Raw genomic sequence first — 8960 nt, forward strand, 5'->3', positions numbered from 1 at the left:
AACCCATGATGTGGACAGTCCCTCTGGTATGCTTTGAACCTCACCCAAGCAGCTTTGTAAGATTCAGCAGGTCCTTGTCTAAAGGTAGAGAGCTTGATCTTCAGCTCATCAGACATCGCATCATCATAGAAATAGTTCAAGAACGCCACCTTGATGTCATGCCAGGTTGTCAGAGATCCTGGTTTGAGCTGCCTTAGCCAATGAGAAGCTTCCCCAACAAGAGAGTAGGGGAAAAGCTTGCAGTAGAGATAGTCCTCAGTGACTCCATTAGCCTTGATGCTTGTAACTATGTCCACAAAGTGCTCAATGTGGTCGAGAGGCTTCTCATTTGGCAAGTTCTGGAATGGCCTTTGTCCAACAAGAGCGAAGTAGGCAGGCTTCAGCTCAAAGTCATTCCTTGGGAATGGAGGAGGGACAATTGCGGAACGGTTCTCATTGAATAAGTCTGGTCTGTTGAAGTCCGCAAGAGTCTTGACAAGCTCTCCATTGTTGTCCCGTCTAGCCGGATTGTGACCTTCCACGGCTCTGGCATTGCATCAATCGACGCCAAGGTTGCGTCGGTCGATGCCTTCCTGGTTGCATCGATCGATGCCGTCGTTGCGTCGCTCGACGCCATGCGCATTCCCATCGGCCACAACGAGTTCTTCTTGAATAACCTGGCCTTCAGCATCAAGTTTTTGGCCACGTTCGTTTTGCACATCACCCTCTTGATCCTTCAAAACCCCAGCCTCATTAGGTCTCAATATGATTATATTGGCCATCTTCACTGACTTGGCTGCTTTTGTGTTTTCACGCTCTAGTTGTCCTAACTCTTGGTTTGTAAGCTTCACAACTGGACCAGTAGGATTTTTCCTGGTACTAGGCTTAGGCATGTACCTGAAACACACAAGAGAAAAGAAACAAAAGCGTGTGAGTAAAATAGAAAAAGAAAAATTTAGACAAAATCAAAGACTTTAATCTAATGGTGAATCAAAGAGTCCCCAGCAACAAGTTTAGATTGTTCACAAAATTATTAAATCAAATCTCTTTGCAAGAAATAATTTTGCTCATCAAAAGGTTTTATAAGGAAAATCAATTATATTCTCATATCAATTAATAATCCTGAGATCTAAATCCAGATGTCTAATCAAAGATCTAGCATTAAGAACAACCTATGGTGAAGAACAAGAAAGATAATGAATCCTAAATTAACAGATCTAACAATCCATGAAATCCCTAATGAGAAACCCTAAACCTAACAAGCAGATCTACTCAGACATAATTGTAAGAACACAAATCATGAATAAAATAGATAGAATTAAGAGATTAAAGGAAGAAATAAAAGAGTTCTGAATCTTCTCTGAAGGAGTCTTGATTCTTCTCTCCAAAAGCTCTCTAAAAATCTCTCAGGGTTTTGCTCTCAAAAGTTGCGGGGAAAAATAAAGCTTAGGTCTAAACAATGACCATAAAAATCCTATTTATATTCCTAAACACGGCCAGGGACTAATGATGCAAATATGGAAGACTTTGGGGCAACTTTGTAAATCTTCAAAACTTGTGAGGAAAACTTCCGATTTCGTATTTGGCCTAGCATCGATCGATGCTATCAATGTGTCGATCGATGCGCTCTTCTGAATTCGTCTCTCAACTTCTACAGCTCAGCCTCAATGCTTGATTAAGCTCCAAATCTTCATATTTAGCTCCATTATGCTCCCATCCATGCTAAATCCTATAAAGACTCAAAAGACTCTAAAATACCAAAAAGACTCTATAATTAAGACTTATATCATGGCTAAAAACACCTAAAAACCATGATATATCATTAATTATTTTAAACTTTTCTGCAAGTCTCTGAAAATAGTGTTACAATTCACCACCACTAACAGATTGCAGCGTTCTCATTGTACACCAAGACTGTCACCTCCCATGATGTAAGCCCATTTGGCTCCACATTCGTCTGGGTTCAACTTTAACCCCACTTGTAACGCTTCGACCGTCACCTTGTTGTGTGAGTGTGGACATAAGGCCCACTAATAAAGGTGACGATCTATGCGTATCGTGAGGGAAGATCTGTGTAAGAAGATTCAGTTAGGTTATGGAATTGTTAAATGTTGTCATTGTGTTTATACTCCCAATTTAATATCGTTTCCTTTATTTAGAAGTTCGATTGAGTGAAAAGGTCAAATTTCTTTCATCTTTTTTTTTGTTCTTTGGCTTTTTCTTTCTCAATTTTTTTGTTTGTGTGTTATTAGAAATTCAAAACCATTTTGCTACATTTAAGTTTATCCAATATGTCTTATATTATTCATGATAGGTATTCAATCTTACATGCATGTATTTTGACCTCTCTCCTTAATATAGACATGATGATGTATCAAATATATGAAGTTCACTGAAAAATAAATTAACTCTAAAATTTGTTGTATTTGAAGACACATTCGTAAAGCAATCAAAACACACCAAGCCAACAATATAGATGGGCCTTACCATGCCTTCTAGAATAACAAAATCTGCATCATCTGAAAGGTAAGCAAGTAAGCTCCTCCAACACTCTTTTGAGAAATTAATAATGAAACAAATGTTTGTTTAATACAATGCAACTGTATCATTCTTTCTAATGTCGAAAAAGATGAATAAAAATCCTACATTAGTGTAGTTGTACATATTTTTGCTAGTTATTCTAGTTCTACCAACTTTGTCAATGTACTCTAAATTTTATTTGCATTATGTTCCCATATCAATGAACCCACGACTATCCGTGATATCCATGATGCATCCAAGAGGAGACGAGTTGTCGAATCAGAAGGATGTTAATAAACTATTTCCAACCTCACTTTTACAAAATGTCTTAGCTAGTTCCCTGTACTTAAGTAACTTACGTCATAACCACGACCCGGTACTAGTGTTCTCGCTAATAGACCAGAATGATGCCTGCTTGAGTAAATTAGTGAAGACCCATTTCACCCACAACGACGAGCTGTTCGAGATCATTCTCCATATTAGTTTCAAACAATAGACAATTGTTTGCTTCCATCAAAGATCTTAAGCCAAGCCATCCCTCATTCTTCGGTTTACAAACATCCTCCCAAGCCACCTATGCTTTGTTTGGATTTAACTTTGGCCCCGACCATGAAAACGTTGAACATATCTTATCTATTTCTTGAATACATTCTCGACGAATTCAGAAAGCAGCAAGCCAAAAATTAGCTATACTCCATAGAACTTAGGCTATCAAATTTAACCTTCCCGCATACAAAAGCAAACGGGAGGTCCATGAGTTGATACGCCTCTTGATCTGATTTAATAGTGGTTGATAATCCGCTCTAGTAAACCGCTTGGTGAGAACTGGCAAACCTAAGTAACGTATTGGGAAGGTACCAATAGCTAAGGGGAAGCAAGTGAGAATATCCTCATGGACTTCATCTTTAATGTCAGCTAAATACAGAGTAGCTTTCCAGACTTATCTTCTTATACTAGGATTTTTGTGTGTCTATCCTAGCAGGTCTCAATTAACCTAATGAAGTTGTAGTACAGAAGGTTTCAATCCAAATGGGAAACTTTACTAACAATCAAGATGCAATCAAGCAGTCACAAGTGAAGCTAGATTTAAAATGAGTTTTTGTTTGTTTAACAACCTAGAGTAAACAAGATGCAAGAACAAAATGAGTTTGTAGAACAAGAGCTAAAATGCAATAACGAAAGAGAGAAAAAACAAGCTAAACATGCAGAGACAAAAGAGCAAGCTATTGCAACAAAAACAAAGAACAAGTTTAAAGATGTAGAAACAATCAGATAAGTAGAGGCCTTAAGGATGGGGTTATTGATTTCGGTGGAGTCTCTTAATCTACCTAGAGTGCCTAACAGAGTACAATCAAGCTATCCCTAGACAATGAACAACATAACTTAGCTAATCCAATCTCTTGACAGTAGCTACTCAGACTCAATCACTTCCAAACCTAACTCTCGCTAGAGAAACAGGATTAAGTAGACATGACAAACAAGTTCATTCACGTCAATAAACATCCTAGACATCCAATCTCTTAGGCTAGGAATGTAAATCTCTGGTATTAGTTTGTTCAAGCATCTCATGGACCACCTTTTGAATGTTGAGATGCTGAAGATCTAATCCCCAATGATCAATAAGAAATTAGCAGTAAAACACTAATCTAGAAGGGAAATCAAACAATCTAAGCTTAGGCATCCTATTATACTAAGATTCTCCACCTAATCTATCCCACTACTCAAGAAAAATCATCATCAAAAACCCAGAAAACACTAAATCAAGCATGACTAGATAGATAAAGATGAGATAAATAACTTTGCAGAAGAAATCAAAAGCAAAGACTAAACAGATTAAGAGATATCTTGATTACAAACACATAAACGTTTTTGGTGGCTACAGAAAAACCCTAGGATAAAAGCAATATCCCTTGGGTAAAGACTTAAAAGAGTATTTATAGCAAAACATGGAAAGCCCTAAAACATAAAACGACAAGATAGAGAGGCGATTCGGGAATCTTCTGAAGCGTGCGAGACGGGTCGTTATAGTCGCATGTCTGGCATGGTTGGTCGATCCGAATGTCATCTCTTCTAGGCATGGTGGGTCGAGTGGGATGACATCCATTCTAGGCGTGATGGATCGAGTGGGAGGACATCCATTCCAAGCGTGATGGGTCGAGTGGGATGACATCCATTCCATGCTTGCTTGGTCGAATCGCATGTCGTCTCTTCCGGGAGCGTCGGTTAAGTTGCATGTCTAGAGTCGAATGACGTGAATCCTGGGAGCGTCGGTCAAGTCGCATGTCTGGAGTCACATGACTTGAATCCTGGATTCGCATGTCTGGAGGCGCATGTCTGGAGTGGTCGGTCGAGTGGATGTTGGTGCTTCTTCCTAGGAGCGTGTCCAAGTCACATGTCTGGCTTGGTCGGTCGAGTAGAATGTCGTCTCATCCGGAAGCGTCGGTCGAGTGGAACATCGTCTCTCCCGGGAGCGTTGGTCGAGTGGAACATCGTCTCTCCCGGGAACGCTGGTCGAATCGGAAATCTGGGTATATATGCATCCATTAAAACGATGATAACTCTTGAACTACGTCTCGGATTGACTTGAGATAATTGGCATTAGAAAGATAACTCAATTCCGTACAACTCTGAAAAATACGTCATAAGCTGAATCCCAACGTAAGATTTTCACTTGACTCGATCAAAGAGGTGGAAGGACGTCTAAGTCAGGTCCCTGGGTAGTGCAGGTCAAGTCGCTAGTCATGCACAATTGCAAGTCGAGTTGCTGAACTGTTGTCCAGCTCATTGCTTGCTTTTGATGCTTATCACATCTCCTAAACACCTGAAACAACTCCAATATGCAAAATGCATGCAAGACCAATGCAAAGTCTAAAAATAATGCAAAATAAAGAGTTAAGAGAGCAAAATGAATGAAAAATGCATTATGAAAGAGTGTAAAATATATGCATATCATCTTCAGACCTGAGGCCTTAGCAGACTCCTCAAAAACGCCAAGAATGCCCTCTGTAGATCATATTTTACAATCTGTGAAAACCATCAAAATATCAGTGAAACTTTACAACGTGGATGATATCCAACATTGCGATTAGCTGCAACCCTATCTAGCAATTTTGAGAGGACTTCCATGCAAATGACAAACAAATAAAGAGAAAGAGAGCAGCCTTACCGCAGCCCCCGCTCACTCCTAAGATAGCCAGCAAGTTCTCCATTAACCTGAACCAAGAATGAAGTTTTGGTAACACACAACGAGATCCAATGAATAAACCCCAGTGGAAAAGCAATTGCGGAAAGAGAATTAAGAAGAAATCTTCATTGAACAGAGTCAAACGCCTTAGAGATATAAATTTTGATTGCACATCTAGCAGATCATGTCTCTTTATTATAATCTTTCACCAACTCCACCGACAGAAAGATATTCTCAATAAGTAATCGATCCTTCACAAAAGAGGATTGGTTGCCTAAAATAAATTTAAGCAGCATCTGTTTAAGTCGATAAGCCAAAATTTTAGATATCACTTTATAAATGACGTTGCAGCACGATATTTGTCGATAATCCTTCAACTCTAGCGCTTTTGTTTGTTTCAGAATAAGAGCAAGAATCATTGCATTCATACCTTTTGGGAGGAAGCCTGTAGCAAAGAAAGACTGCATAGCTATGATAAATTCATGTCTTATAATATCCTAGGTAATCTCATAAAACTCTGAGGATTATCCATCAGGGCCAGTGGACTTATCCCACTGCATGGAAAATAACACACCTTCTATTTCTTCAGTTGTAACTGTCGAGATCACCAGAACTGTGTCCACATGAGAGAATCGAAAGGGTAACAAGTCACAGAGATCCTCAATAGTGAAACCCTCATAATCATCTGGTCTATGTTCTAAGAAGTTCTTAAAATGCCTCTCGGCTTAAGACTTTATCCCTGCTGCACCCAACACCAGCCTACCATCTGGACATCTAATTTCATGAATAGTGGGCCTTCCTCGCAGACACAACACTATGGAAAGCCTTATTATTCTTGTCCCCAACATGGAGCCAATGAAGTTTAGATTTTTGCTTGAGATATTTCTCTTCGAGTCAAGAAACAAAATTTCATCTGTTGTAAGCAATAGACTCCGCCTCCCATTAACTGTGAGGATGGAGCCACCAAGTTTGCCTCATGCTTTAAGCAGAGCTCCTCATATGCTTCTTTCGACTTTTTGACAAGATTCCCCATCTGTGTCCTTGCCAAGTTCCTAACTAACGGCTTAAGAGCCTTCAATTTTTTTGAGAATCAGAACAGAGAAGATGTTGAAAGAAAAATTGGCTTTGTTGTTCGCCAGTACTCACCAACCAACCGTTGAAATTCCTCCAAATCTATCATTTCATTAACAAAATTAAAAGGTCAACATTTCCATTCCCAACCCGCATCACTGGATAATCGAAATCTACCTCTCAAATGATCTGAACAGCCCCCTGCTTCCAAAACAGAGTCTTATTGAGGGAAAGCCTTAGCCCAACAGTCATTAATTAGAACTCTATCAAACTTCTTTGAAATCAAATCATTGTCCCTCCTGTTGCTCCAAGTAAAAAGTAGACCATAAGAATTGAGAAGCCTTGTCCACTAGAGAACAATAGTTGACCAAATCTTGGAAATCTTGCATTCCCTGAGTAAACATCTTATAATCGGCTTTAGAATGCTCCTCCAAATCCAACGTGACATTAAAATCTCCCATCAATAGCCATGATTTATTACAAATGATAGGAGAGTCATAGTGAGCTCTTAAATCCCTCCACAAATCACGTCTTTTAGCATCAAAATTTGAGGCATAAATAAAAGAACAAAAGAATTCAGTATAATGACCCTCCAACTTTGCTGACAATGTTATGACTTGAACACTTCTAAAAAAGGGTATGAGTCTTACGTTCTGCCGCCAAACTACCCAAATACGACCAAGATGGTTATATTCATAGTTTGTGAACACAAACCAATCTTTAAGAACCTTATTTATAACCTTTGGAGCCTTCCTTTCCTGGACCCTAGTCTCTAAAACACAACCAAACTGAAATGTATCCTCTTCAATCCACTTCTTTATAACCAAATATTTAGATTATTTATATAGACCACAAACATTCCAAAAGAAGCCCGACATACTTATTTAATTCTTCTTATGGGATTTCCTTTTACTTGAAACACCTGGATGAACATCCTTGGTGGACAAAACATAAGGGTCAAAACGTTTATTTGGACCTTTAGCTGAGCGAGAGAGCAACTTCCTAATGCCTCCACAGTCATAACAATATCGCTAGCCTCCACGCTTGTTTGCTCAATCTCGCCTTCCTCTTTCTCTTGTTGTTGACTAAGAAGCTCAGTCCCCCCTTCCTCATTCTCCACAACTTCAGCCATAACTTCCTTCACCCCCACTACCTATACGTCCTTTGTTTCAGAAATCAAAACTTCAAACTGCGATGGTGAAAGTACCTGATATAAGATCAAAGGGATGATCAGATCTAAGTAGATGATCACACGGTGCTCTCTACGTAGATGTTGTAATCGGAGTTGACGGTGCCGGTACAAAAGACCATACGGTTCTCTTTGAGTCGACTATGGGATGGTATTGATCGATGGATGCCACATAATTGATGAGTGAGATTGTGATAAGTCGAATAACTCACAAATCAAGGGGAACCTGCACAGGATCGGTGAACTCGTAAAACACTTAAAGAAAAGTTCTCTCTTTATTGATAATAGGCAAAAACGTGAACTACAAGAGCTGCAATGGACCTTATTAATATGTCAACAGCTATGACCTTCTAGGGTCTTTGAAAAGAGAAGAAAAAGGCAACAACTAATTCACAATATAAACTACAAAATGAATCTAGACTACTTTTGAACCAACGTGCAAAAGAAAAGGAAATTTTTCATTTATTAGAAAAGATATAAATGCTTACCTTGGCTTGGGGAGGAAGTTCTTGGCCTTGGAAGCTTTCAGCACGTGTCTCCTTAAGTGTTGTCGTCTGGAGTGATGACAAAAAGATCTTGGGCTTGGTTTATCTTAAGGAGTGGCCTTTCACTTGTTGGTTCGTAAAAGCTTTGGCCGACAGTTAGGTCGGGCTTCATAACGTTAATTGGATTATCCATAGCCTCTTCTTGTTGGTGCTTCTTGTCGGCAAGAGTGAGGTTGTTGAATTGGTCAATATATTTGTTGAATTCTTCCCGTATTGTCTTTGTACCGGATCTCATCCTTGGCGGTTGATACATTGTTAGAACTCTAACGGCTTTGGTGATGCTTGAATTTATGTCCTCATCACTACCACGCATGGCAGGTCCACCTTGTGATTTCCACTCACATGTTAGACCACTCTGCTTCTCCTCATTGGCTATCTTCCAAATGGTGTACATTCACCAAAGAGGGAGGAAAGCTCACCACAACCAACTCCTCAGTCTGATTCTTAGTAGAACTTACCTCATCCACTACAA

The 8960-nt window shown here is 39.4% G+C and overlaps 1 non-coding gene across 1 annotated transcript; it reads left to right on the forward strand.

Annotated features, from left to right (window-relative positions):
* LOC147927238 (small nucleolar RNA R71) lies at positions 1-107 on the forward strand. Its single transcript, XR_015583220.1, has one exon. It is a non-coding gene; the product is annotated as a small nucleolar RNA R71 (small nucleolar RNA).
* Positions 108-8960: the final 8853 nt, after the last annotated feature.

The sequence above is a fragment of the Camelina sativa genome, chromosome 15, assembly GCF_030686135.1.
Source record: "Camelina sativa cultivar CO46 ecotype springtype chromosome 15, ASM3068613v1".
In the NCBI taxonomy this organism is placed as follows: domain Eukaryota; kingdom Viridiplantae; phylum Streptophyta; class Magnoliopsida; order Brassicales; family Brassicaceae; genus Camelina; species Camelina sativa.